The sequence below is a fragment of the Lissotriton vulgaris genome, chromosome 9 (assembly GCF_964263255.1).
Source record: "Lissotriton vulgaris chromosome 9, aLisVul1.2, whole genome shotgun sequence".
Classification (NCBI taxonomy): Eukaryota; Metazoa; Chordata; class Amphibia; order Caudata; family Salamandridae; genus Lissotriton; species Lissotriton vulgaris.
The window spans coordinates 418,030,959-418,044,691 of record NC_141697.1 but is presented as its reverse complement, the minus strand read 5'-3'; positions in this window follow the sequence as shown (position 1 = coordinate 418,044,691).

Sequence of the window (13,733 nt, the reverse complement as noted above, 5' to 3'; positions counted from 1 at the left end):
GCCGCCGCATTCCACAGCATCGCGGCCGCCGAGAGGAGGACTGCAATCCCCAGGGGGCTCAGCAGCACCAGCAGCGCACGCAATTTCCCGCGCCCGGAGGCGTTTAAAATTGATCACTTTCCCCGCGTCGCGGGAACGCGCGCGGGACACGCCGGGCTAAGCCCGGGCAAAGGGCGGGCCCTCTGTGGCCCTCAGTGGCCGAGGTAGGCTGGGCTGGGCATGGTTATTGTTATTGTTATAATCACATTTGCTTTTGTTATTACGCTTGCTAGTTTGAGGATGATCCATTCATAGACACTAATACACCTCTTTCTCATACTATTGTCGGACAGCGATTGTCGTCTCTCCAGGATTATATATTTTTTTACATTTTTACGAAATCTTAAACATTTTTTTATTCATTCCTCTGGAGGTTGACCACTCTGATAAACTTTATTTTCGTGGAAAAACCGTACTGAAGATGTCAAAAATCTTACGTTCTGGAAGGGTAGTGGGAGAAAAATCTGGCACAAAATCAGGCATTACCCGCACAAGAAATAAATCTGTGAACAATCCCCCGTTGAAGGGTCAATGCCAACTCCTTGAATTCTGGGATCTATCCTCTGTAAAAAAAGCTAAATTTATCGTTACATAAGCTTCTGATACCAAAGTCCAGGACTTTCTTTTGCAAGGTATGACAGACCCTCGACCTCCTCCTGCACAGCCCGCGATTTTGCAAGCAGTGGCTGTGGGGTCCCCCTCTCCGGATCTGTCTGAAGGGAAGGTGGTGGCCGTAGGTGAACCTGTGAATCTACCCCCTATGCCTCAAACTCCTCTGAATGATAGGCCGGGGGGCGACTTGTCTGCATTATCTATCGACCTGGAACTTTGTGGTCGCTACGTAAGCACAGCTAAAGTGGAGTCCCTGGATCAGTTTAAATCCTCGGGGGGTGCTACCCCATCTGGGTTACTGTTGTATAGTAGCACCCCTTCGTTAAATGGTCAGGAAATGTCGGACCTCTTAAATGCTTCAAGGACCCCTGATCTTAATCTCTCTGGTATTCGTTGCCCAGTGGAAGCATGTGAAAAACCGATTTCAGAGTCTATGTTCGCTCTGGAACAACTTTTATCCTCAATCTTATTCCTTTTGGGGAAATTTGTAGGCAGCTCGGACTGTATCTTGGAATCAGTCACCCAAATACTAAAGACACTGCTGCAAAAGCCGCCAGATATGAGGAGTGTTTCCCCCTCTAGGACTGAACACAGCGTGCCTAAGGGGCTAATAAGTGAATCCAGAGTGGGGCCTGATATGAAGGTTGCAACAGCTGCTTCGGAATCACACATCGCTATGCCTTTAACTGCTGTCCCCAATTGTATTAAGAATTCAGTTCTGGAGATCGAGGAAGAAGACAAATCTTCGCCTGGTCCCAAAGTGGGCCAGGAGTTATTTCCTATTTTCATGTCTGAGAACGGAAAAGAGTCCCTGGACGATAAACAGGAGGTAAAGGTAAAAAATGGTAAACATAAAAACAATAAAGGGAATAAAAGGAAACCAATTCGAAAATATAGGAAGAAAAAGCAGCGTCGGATAATCTTCCAAAATACTCCAGTGGCAAGGGAGAACGATGAAATTGATGTGGATCCCTCCTCTACCTCCTTAAAGGCGGATATTGAATTGAACTTATCCACCTCGATCTCTTTAAAGGGGGAAAGCGATCGCTGTCCACCAATGCCTCTGGAAGTTATACCTCAAATGGGGGGTTCTCTTCCATGCTCTTCTTTACGGACTGCGACAGGAGCTCCAATCTTATATCCATCTGGGGCCCTTAACCCTTTGGCCCTCCCTTTCACCGTAGCTCTAGAGTCTGAAGATCGTTGCCTTCCTGTCCGGCCTCAAAAAAACTCTAAGACTCCTGTGGACGTGCTTGTGTTAGACTTTTTACCTTTATTTGATACTGATTTACTGTTAAACAGAGCTTGGCTCCTCAAACGTTTTAGTGAGATTGAAAGTCTCTACCATATTCAATCTAGGGACATTGAGTTGGTATCTCTGTTGGGTGGAGCCAGGGTATTGAGTATAAGGGTGAAATTGTATTCTCCTATCATAGTAAATTTGATACTAGAGCAAGCCGAGAATTTTCAACGTATAGGTATTGACATCCTCCCTATCTCTAACCCTGGCAATACAAATCCTTTGTTTGGAAAGGTGTTTGGGGGTGATGAGCAAAACGGGGTAGCCTCTCCTCTTAGAGACCTAAAAATTTGGGTCTCTAGGGGAAAACGTTCAGTCTCGCACGTGAAGCCACTTCCGCTAACTCAGAATTCCTCTCTTATAGAGGATAATAACCGATGGAATTGGCTCCATAGTGCCCTATCTACAAAAACAAAGGATAACCCCAAATTGTTCCATCATCTTTAACACCTCATTAAAAATAATTTCTTGGAATGCGGCTGGGATTCACAGTAGCCCAGAGAAATTTGCTTTCTTATTTTCTCTGGGTGCTAATGTAATGTGTATTCAGGAAACATGGTGCCTTAATATGTTAGCACCATTAAAGGATTTTTATGTCCTGGAAGTGCCTGCCGCTCCTTCCAAGAAAGGTCATGCCAGGGGGGGGATTGCTTGCCTACTGTCAAATAAACTGCAATGGAGATTCTCCCACTATATCGATCCAAGTAAATGTTTCCACGCTATAACCATTGAAAATTTGTTTCATAATGGTATAAAGTCTCCTATTGTAATTTTTAATGTGTATATACCCCCAGAGGAGTGTTTTACTGTTAGACTGCAGCAGGTTTTTCGATATATCGAACAGATCAAAAATGTCCCATCTCCTCCGGAAATCTTGCTTGTAGGAGACTTGAATTGTAAAATCTCAAATGCCAGTCTGAAACTCTTCAGGAATAAAGTTAAGGAAGAGGTGCATTTTGTCCCCCAAACGCTTTTTCCTGATAAGCTAGTGACAAACAAAAGAGGGAAGATTTTGCTAAAAGAATTAGCGGCCGTTGACGTTCTCATTTTAAACTGAAGATTTCCGTCTGACGTGCCTGCTAAATTTACTCATAAATCCCCTTTTGGGTCGTCTATCTTGGACTATGCAATTGCAGATTATGGTTTGTTTCCGTACATTCAGGACCTTAAGAATATACCCACATCCCTTAGCGACCATAGTATATTGCTTTTAACTATGTCCTTAAATCTTATGACCACTGCGTCTTGGTCGCTTAACGGCAGCGACGCTACCTTCCATGCTTTTTCTGGAAGGTGCCTTTGGAATCCTTCCGCTGTTAATGGGGGACAGGATCTTTTGTCTAATACCCTAATGGTAATAAATGAGTGGAATGGGAACGAACTAGTTTATTTTGAAGAATTTATGCGAAATATTATACTTTACGCAAAAAAAAAAAATTGTACCACCTAGGAAAGGGGAAATGGTCCCTAGTACATTGCGCACCTTGAATAGGGAAATAAATAAACTAGTCCGTGAACAATATTTAGATAGAGCCTTGGAACGTGGGAAAGAAATTGCAAGGTTAAGAAGAAAGAGATGTAGATTTAAGTTAAAAATTAAAAAGGAAAGGGAGGACAATGTTTGGATTAATCTGAGGGAATCTGTTGTCCATGGTAGAATCAGAGATTTTTGGGCAATAATCGGGAATGGGTGTGGTACGCGACGAAGTCCCTCCCCCATCCCCATAGCGGAAGAGGTATGGACCTCTTATATTCGGGATCTCTATGCAGGGAACGGGATTTCAGGTGATGATATTCCCATAAATGCTCCACCTGAAGGTCTTGTCAACTACCCCCCAGAAAAAGAAATTGAGATGGCTATAAAAAATATGCGGCCCTCCGGGGCAATGGGCCCGGATGAACTACCCATGACGGTCCTTAAACAAGACCCTGTAAGGTGGAGTAAAATCCTGTACCCTCTGTTTAGAGCCTGTTTTTTGTCCAAAACTGTACCTGCATCTTGGAGGGGAAGCATTTTGGTCCCCATTTTTAAGAAGGGTACAAGGGACAGCCCCAGCAACTATCGTTTGATTGCGCTCCTCGACTCCATCGGAAAGGTCTTTGCGAAATGTCTTCTTAGCTCCCTTTCCGATTGGGTCGAGGAGGGCAACATCTTGCCGTTTGAACAGACCGGCTTCCGTAGGGACCACGGTACGCTAGACAATCTCACCGCCCTCCATGTGGTCACCGATAAATATGTCCAGGTGAGAGGAGGGGTAGTGTATGCTGCCTTTATTGATTTCTCCACAGCGTTCGACAAAGTAGATCGCGGAACGCTGTGGAGAAAATTGGCATCGCTTGGTGTCCCTACCCTTCTGTTGGAGCTGGTTTGGTCTCTTCACACAGAGACCTGGTGTAGGGTCTTATTGGGAGGCGATAGGGGGATTTCTGCACAAATTCCTTCCTTGAACGGCCTTAAACAAGGCTGTTTATTGGCTCCCCTTTTGTTCTCCTTATACACGGCTGACCTTCCCGCCGCCTTGTCTGCCAGTGAGGGTATTGCCCCGGTGGTGGGGGGGACTTCAATATCCTGCCTGATGTATGCCGATGATGTTCTTATCCTCGACTTGACCACCAAAGGCCTTGCAAATCGGCTACATGCTCTTCATGCTTTTGCTGTAGATCATTGCATGAAAATTAACATTACCAAAAGTAAAGTGATGTGCATAGCCGGTAAGAAGAAGTGCCGCTCTGTAAATTATGGATGGGCTATTGGGGGCCAAAGATTGGAGGTCGTAAATTCCTATACATTCTTGGGAAAAATAATCACGGCTAGTTTGAGTGAGAAGCTCCATATAGAGCATTGTTCTCGCAAGGCTCTTGCCCATGGCAATGGTTTAAACTCTCTATACCAGGCAACGGGAAAAAGGCACTTTTCAAGTCTACTGGAAGTTTTTAGATCTAAAATTCCCGCAACTATCTTGTATGGTATCGAACTCATAGAGGTGAAAAACTGGGACTTCTGCCACAAGATCGAGGGGAAACTCTTAAGATCTCTTTCTTCCCTAAATACTGCGTGCTCTCTAGCCGCTTGTAGGCTTGACTTTGGACTCAGGAGTAGCTGGGTACAGGGACTTTGTGCCATAATAAGATGGGTGGCCTGCTTGGCTAGAGCGGGAGTGGGCACTATGCGAGCTCTCCTCAGAAGTGAACTATTGGGTAATTTTAAAGAGTTTTCTAAACTTGTAAGTAACTTTAGAAGGGCGGTAACCCTCCTTAAGTTAGATGAAAGCGTTCTGTTTGCTTATTCTCCCCTACAGTTAAAACTCGTTTTAAAGGAGGCCTCGTGGGATTTTTGCTTTTATTCTGATAAAAAGTTAGTTGGTGAAAAAAGGAACGTGGAACCTCTCCTTAATTCCTATGTGTTGAAGCGGCCACAACCCTATGTCATATGGAACCTACCGCATGGTATTCGTAGAGTTTGGTTTTTGTTACGTTATGATTTAATTCCACTAAATCTACTGTTATCCAAATGGTACGGCTCCTCCGCTTTGTGCAATTTATGTAAATTGAGCACCCAGGACTGTATGCATGTTCTTTTGATTTGCCCTATGCTCCGTAAATTGCGCATCCGATGGTTAAAAGTTATTTGTCTCCGTCTAGGCATTGTCACTTTAAATGGCTTTCTTCATGCACTTTATTGCCCTCCTAACGAAATGTTCTGTTTCCATATTTTTAACTTTTTTAAAGGTTTTTTAGCTATTTATTAATATGTACCTGGAGATGATTTGTCTGTCCGACCTTTTGTAGATTATTTTGCGCGTGTCTATTTTGGATTTAATCTTGTTCCTCAAATATTTTGATTTTCTTTGTATTTGTCCTGTTGTTTTACATTGTATATTTTATGTGGCCCTCTTTGAGAGCCAAAACATAATAAATAAATTGAAATAGATATAGAGTACTGTAAAACACTTTAAGCACTTTTTCTAGTATGGATCGCATTGTTTGCACATAGGTGATGATAGATATACTCATGCCTTGAGGCCGAATAGAATGACAAATGGATATTTGCCTGTTCTTGCATTTAAGCAGTTTAAAGAAATCGGTATTGTATAGTTAAGTGTTTACCATGCCGTGATGCAATGACTAAGAGATGTCCTGAAGAGGATATAAACAAAAAGGAGTAAAAATGATTTTATAAGGACCATTTATACTGCTGGGTTTTGCACATTGAGCATAATTTGCACAAAATCTGCACAACAGCATTTTTGCACTAATATAGTAATTTTCAGTGTATAAGGTTAACATTTTTATAAACAATGTTATTGCATTTTAAAGGATTTTTTGAAATGTGTTATCAAACAACTTGTATATAAATGACCGTGTGAGATATATATATGAAATATATATATTTTTTATATACATTTATTACAAAGTCATTGCACTTGTCACTTTACTAAATTACAAGCATTGAAGCTGCAACAATAAGTGATGTAAATGTTGAAATGTTCAATATGTTTTAATATTTAAGAAGCACGTCTATCAAAGACTTGAAGGAAAACATGTAAAGCCTTTAATGAGTATGTTTTCTATGTCCATACTTGCGATCATGTGACTCACAGGGGGTGGGACACTAACCAAATACATCAAAAAGAATGGCTGTCGCGTTTACCGCTGTGTGAGCAAGGGCACTTGGTGCTCGAAACGCGTAACAGAGACAAGGTCAAATAAAGAAGAACTACCTGCCAAATCCGCTGGGTCCGTGTCTAATTTCGCCTGCCAGGGAAGTGATGAGATGGACCTAACCCCCAAATGGAAACACAAATGGCCATCTAAAGCGTGCCGGCTATGTAGAAAGGGGGAGGCGTCCTTGTTGCATCTTATATGTATCTGCCCTGCACTACTAGTAACCAGGAAATCTGTTTTGCAAGAGGCACTAAGAAACGCACAAATAAGGACATGCAGAGCGGCAGTTACAAAATGCCTCGGAGGCACGTCCATTTAATTATCCTGTAGAGCCATAAACTTTTGGAAATTGGCTGCAAAAGAACTGGACAAAAGTAGAAATTTAACATAAGCAGCTTGAAAATAATTGTATACCTCCATTTATCTGCTGTGATCATATCTTTTTTTTATGTTTCAGCAGCTAACTGTCTAGGATGGCTTCATTATATTTCAAACTCTTGGAAAAAGGAAGCACAAAAATGTTTTAATTTCTTAATTTACCGCCTGTTGACATGATTTAGCTGAAAACCCCTTTTGTCTTTTCACCCCCTTATAATTCCTGTCTCTATTCAACTTCCAGCTTTATAATGTCGATTTTTGGTTTTATGAAACATGGTGGTACGTCCACCCTTTTATGATTTTAATGAAACCAAATACAAGTATTTTTGATTGATTGAGTTGTATATATATCTTCAACAAAAATCCAAATAATGATCACTCAGAGGTTTGTGCAATTAACAACAGTAAGTTTATTTTCTTTCCAGGTTACGTGTTTCGCTTGCAAAGATTGAAAAAAAAAATGTTTATCATCCTTGTGAAATATGCCTGGAAGGATAGAGAGACATTGATACAAGAAATCAAACAACTGGAAGATGAATTGAAAACTCATAAAGAACAAGATGTATTTAAGAAATATATGGAGGATCTCAAGGCAAGACTAAAAAACTATGAAGAGGATGTAAAGGCTCGGAAGCAGCGCAAATTGCATTGTGACTGCTGAGATTATGAGAGTGGCAAAACTCTAACTTACTCTCCTAAATATGATCACCTGTATGAAAAACTTTCAATGGGGGAACCACTAGATAGTGAAATAGAGAATGCCAGTGGAACAGACTCCATAACCAGGAGCGATATAGAAGTGAAGGAGCCGTATATACAGGACAGATCAATGGAAAGAAAGACGGGCCCCAAGAAACAACCGACTTTTTTAGACGAATATCGCTTCCTAAGAAGAGGGAGGGAAATACCACTGACTGTACAACCCATGAGAATGAGAGGAAGAGGTCGGGGACGAGGAAGAAACCAGGAAGAAACTGGAGAAGAAAGAAGCGACAGAGAGAACACAAGAGACAGAGGAAGATGAAAACAGAAAATGGGAACCAGACAAATGGGCCAGAAAAAACAGAAATAATGCATGGCAACATGGTAAATAAAACTATTATTAATTTATCATATAGACTTCTCACTATGTTTGAGAAACAAACCCTTTGCATAGGCCTTTCCTTTTGTTCACCTAACTGCTTCAACTATCCTGAAACGAAAATCGATATTTTTTTAATTTGTGAGAAAAGTGAAGTTAAAAAAATTGCACTTCTTGAAAGGAACACACGAACAATCATGTGCCAATGAAAGACATGAAAGTGATCACAACACGTTTCTCAGTATTCAAGACAAAAATACATCACTTGACATGGAGGCTCTCTATCAGGAAGGAGGTTTAGACCTTAATGAGGAACAAACTATACCCAGAACTGACCTTCCAACAACCACCAAGTTTAGGCCCAAATCCATCTTTCTCCCTACAATGCCTCATGACAACAGTGACGCTTTCTATGAGAAAACAACAAAAGATCTGAAAAAATTATACAAACAAAAACTATACAAAAAAGATACTACCTCTAATTTTACCAACGAACAATGGAAACTGATTAAATCCTTATCTGATGATGAGAATTTCATAATTCAACCAGCTGATTAAGGGGGAAATATTGTTTTATGGGTCAGAGCCGCCTACATTGCTGAAGCAGAAAGACAATTAGATAACACAAGATTCTATGTGAAAACCAACACACAAGAGTATAATGAGAGTATATTGTATATCTGGAATATGCTCATTGAGTATTCTCCAGTGGGAAGAATATTGCTATTTGAAATGTGATTATCCCAGACACCCAATTTTTACTTACTACCTAAGATACACAAAGACCCCAAAACAGCACCAGGGAGACCGATTGTGTCTTCAATAGGATGTATATCAGAACATGTCCCAAAATACATAGATCATTTTCTCCGTGAGTATGTGGAGGGTCTCCCCTCACACATAAGGGCTACTAAAGACTTCCTGGGGAAAATAAGGAGTATCACATGGGAAGAAGACTAACTTATGATCACTATGGATGTTAATTCACTATACTCTATCATTGATTATTCACTTGGGGTACAATGCTGCAAATACTTTTTTAACAAATGAAAAATGTGTTACTTGAAACACACAGAAATGCTGTTCAAGTTGATGGAATTTGGCCTCCTTAATAACATGTTTTTATTTAATGGCACTATGTACAAACAAGTCCTAGGCACTGCTATAGGCATATGTCTTGGCCCTAGCTTTTCCAATTTGTTCTTGGGGTTCTGGGAAGAGGAAGTTCTTAAAAACTAAAGACAAACCCTGATGGTAACAGAGTAGTAAAATGGTACAGGTACATAGATGACCTATTTGTGGTGTGGAAAGGGAGTGAGGAAAGCGCGAAAGATACTATCAATGAACTCAATAATAACACCTATAACCTCAATCTTTCATATACCATGAGCAGGAGACAAATTGAATTCCTTGATGTGGCAGTGGAGATAGAGAATAATACAATAAACAAACAGACTCCATAGAAAGGCAACAGCAGGAAATAGCCTTCTTCATGCTCTCAGCAGCCACCCGGAAACACTTACATGGAGTATTCCGTTTGGGGAGCTGTTGAGAGCAAAAAGAAATTGCAGCACAGAGGAAAACTTCCTAGTAGAACAAGAGAACATGATGAGACAATTCAGAGAGAGAGAGGGTATCCAAAGTGGGTACTAGCAAAAGCAAAAGAAAAAGTGAAGAAGATCAAAAGAGAAGAAACACTACTAGAAAAACCCATAACTGAGCTTGATACCACTACACAAGTGATTCTCACCTATAACAGCGAATGAGAGGCTCCTGCTTCACAAAGAAGGCTTGGACAACGCTGGCTCTGCTGCAGCAATTTTTTCTGTTTCCAAGTGTTTGGATGGTCCAGGCTCGCCTTGGCGATTAGGAAGAGAAAGGGGGGTTGTGGAGCCATTGGCCTCATGTTGGGCGGCATGCACAGGTGTGCGGACCATCGAGGGGGGAGCGGATTTGAAACTGTTCAAAAGGAGGCGGGACGCTATCATACCTGGTGGCTAATCCTCCTGGACTATGTTGGGCGCTGAGGAAGGCTGAATGAGTAGCCGAAATGCATTCGCCAGCACAACTTGTTTAATAAAGTGCCTCCAGACGAAATTTCCCCTGCGTGGCTTCTGCACTTTTCTTTGGAAGGTGATTCTTTGCACAAATATATCGTTTGCCAGACACGCGAATGAGAGGCTACCGCTTCACCAAGAAGGCTTGGACAACGCTGGCTCTGCTGCAGGAATTTTTTCAGTTTCCACGTGTTTGGATGGTCCAGGCTCGCCTCGGCGATTGGAAAGAGAAAGGGCGGTTGTGGAGCCATTGGCCTCATGTTGGGCGGCATGCATTGTCACTGCTGCCCATGTCATATGGACTCCTGATTCCCGGGGTTGTAGCAGTTAGGGGACTGAAGGAGGCATCTAAATTGAACTTTTCAGCAGGAAGATGAATTTTAACCACACAATGCACACTCTGCACTCCCCGCACTTTCACATGGTGATTACCCTACCCCTGCGCAACACTTACCGGCTTCCATCTACAATGGTTTCTGAGCTTTGGAAATCACAGATACACCGTGAGCTCTCACAGGTGTGCGGACCATCGCGGGGCGGAGCGGATTTGAAACTGTTCAAAAGGAGGCGCGACACTATCATACCTGGTGGCTAATCCTCCTGGACTATGTTGAGCGCTGAGGAAGGCTGAATGAGCAGCCGAAATGCATTTGCTAAAACAACTTGTTTAATAAAGTGCCTCCAGACGAAATTTCCCCTGCGTGGCTTCTGCACTTTTCTTTGGAAGGTGATTCTTTGCACAAATATCGCGTTTGCCAGACACGCGAATGAGAGACTCCCGCTTCACAAAGAAGGCTTGGACAATGCTGGCTCTGCTGCGGCAATTTTTTCTGTTTATAAGTGTTTGGATGGTCCAGGCTCGCTCGGCGATTGGGAAGAGAAAGGGCGGTTGTGGAGCCATTGGCCTCATGTTGGGCTGCATGCATTGTCACTGCTGCCCCCGTCGTATGGACTCCTGATTCCCGGGGTTGAAGCGGTTAGGGGACCAAAGGAGGCATCTAAATTGAACTTTTTAGCAGGAAGATGAATTTTAACCACACGATGCACACCCTGCACTCCCCGCACTTTCACATGGTGATTACCCTACCCCTGCGCAACACTTACCGGCTTCCATTTACAATGGTTTCTGGGCTTTGGAGTTCACAGATACACCGTGAGCTCTCACAGGTGTGCGGACCATCGCGGGGCGGAGCGGATTTGAAACTGTTCAAAAGGAGGCGGGACGCTATCATACCTGGTGGCTAATCCTCCTGGACTATGTTGGGCGCTGAGGAAGGCTGAATGAGCAGCCGAAATGCATTCGCTAAAACAACTTGTTTAATAAAGTGCCTCCAGACGAAATTTCCCCTGCGTGGCTTCTGCACTTTTCTTTGGAAGGTGATTCTTTGCACAAATATCGCGTTTGCCAGACACGCGAATGAGAGGCTCCCGCTTCACAAAGAAGTCTTGGACAACGCTGGCTCTGCTGCGGCAATTTTTTCTGTTTCCAAGTGTTTGGATGGTCCAGTCTCGCCTCGGCGATTGGGAAGAGAAAGGGCGGTTGTGGAGCCATTGGCCTCATGTTGGGCGGCATGCATTGTCACTGCTGCCCCCGTCGTATGGACTCCTGATTCCCGGGGTTGAAGCAGTTAGGGAACTGAAGGAGGCATCTAAATTGAACGTTTCAACAGGAAGATGAATTTGAACCACACGATGCACACCCTGCACTCCCCGAACTTTCACATGGTGATTACCCTACCCCTGCGCAACACTTACCGGCTTCCATCTACAATGGTTTCTGGGCTTTGGAGTTCACAGCTACACCGTGAGCTCTCACAGGTGTGCGGACCATCGAGGGGCGGAGCGGATTTGAAACTGTTCAAAAGAAGGCGGGACACTATCATACCTGGTGGCTAATCCTCCTGGACTATGTTGGGCGCTGAGGAAGGCTGAATGAATAGCCGAAATGCATTCGCCAGAACAACTTGTTTAATAAAGTGTCTCCAGATGAAATTTCCCCTGCGTGGCTTCTGCACTTTTCTTTGGAAGGTGATTCTTTGTACAAATATCGCGTTTGCCAGACACGCGAATAAGAGGCTCCCGCTTCGCAAAGAAGGCTTGGACAACGCTGGCTCTGCTGTGGCAATGTTTTCTGTTTATAAGTGTTTGGATGGTCCAGGCTCGCTCGGCGATTGGGAAGAGAAAGGGTGGCTGTGGAGCCATTGGCCTCATGTTGGGCGGCATGCATTGTCACTGCTGCCCCCGTTGTATGGACTCCTGATTCCCGGGGTTGAAGCGGTTAGGGGACCGAAGGAGGCATCTAAATTGAGCTTTTCAGCAGGAAGATGAATTTTAACCACACGATGCACACCCTGCACTCCCCGCACTTTCACATGGTGATTACCCTACCCCTGTGCAACACTTACCGGCTTCCATCTACAATGGTTTCTTGGCTTTGGAGTTCACAGATACACCGTGAGCTCTCACAGGTGTGCGGACCATCGAGGGGAGGAGCGGATTTGAAACTGTTCAAAAAGAGGTGGGATGCTATCATACCTGGTGGCTAATCCTCCTGGACTATGTTGGGCGCTGAGGAAGGCTGAATGAGTAGCCGAAATGGGGGGAACGCTTCGCAAATTACAGCGAGACAGACCTGGGAGAGACCTTGCATTTTTGGGTCCACAGAAGCGCAGGAGCGCCAACGACCAGGCACGCCGCTCTCACCAGCCGCCTCGGGACTACAGATCCCGTCGTCCCTTGCTGCGGCGCCTACCCTGACGCGATTGCAGCGACAGGAGGGGCCTTAAAAGAACTGTGCCCGCGGTGGAGCGGGGGGAACGCTTCGCAAATTACAGCGAGACAGACCTGGGAGAGACCTTGCATTTTTGGGTCCACAGAAGCGCAGGAGCGCCAACGACCAAGCACGCCGCTCTCACCAGCCGCCTCGGAACTACAGATCCCGTCATCCCTTGCTGCGGCGCCTACCCTGACGCGATTGCAGCGACAGGAGGGGCCTTAAAAGAACTGTGCCCTCGGTGGAGTGGGGGGAACGCTTCGCAAATTACAGCGAGATAGACCTGGGAGAGACCTTGCATTTTTGGGTCTACAGAAGCGCAGGAGCGCCAACGACCAAGCACGCCGCTCTCACCAGCCACCTCGGAACTACAGATCCCGTCGTCCCTTGCTGCGGCGCCTACCATGACGCGATTGCAGCGACAGGAGGGGCCTTAAAAGAACTGTGCCCTCGGTGGAGCGGGCGGAACGCTTCGCAAATTACAGCGAGACAGACCTGGGAGAGACCTTGCATTTTTGGGTCCACAGAAGCGCAGGAGCGCCAACGACCAAGCACGCCGCTCTCACCAGCCGCCTCGGAACTACAGATCCCGTCATCCCTTGCTGCGGCGCCTACCCTGACGCGATTGCAGCGACAGGAGGGGCCTTAAAAGAACTGTGCCCTCGGTGGAGTGGGGGGAACGCTTCGCACATTACAGCGAGATAGACCTGGGAGAGACCTTGCATTTTTGGGTCTACAGAAGCGCAGGAGCGCCAACGACCAAGCACGCCGCTCTCACCAGCCACCTCGGAACTACAGATCCCGTCGTCCCTTGCTGCCGCGCCTACC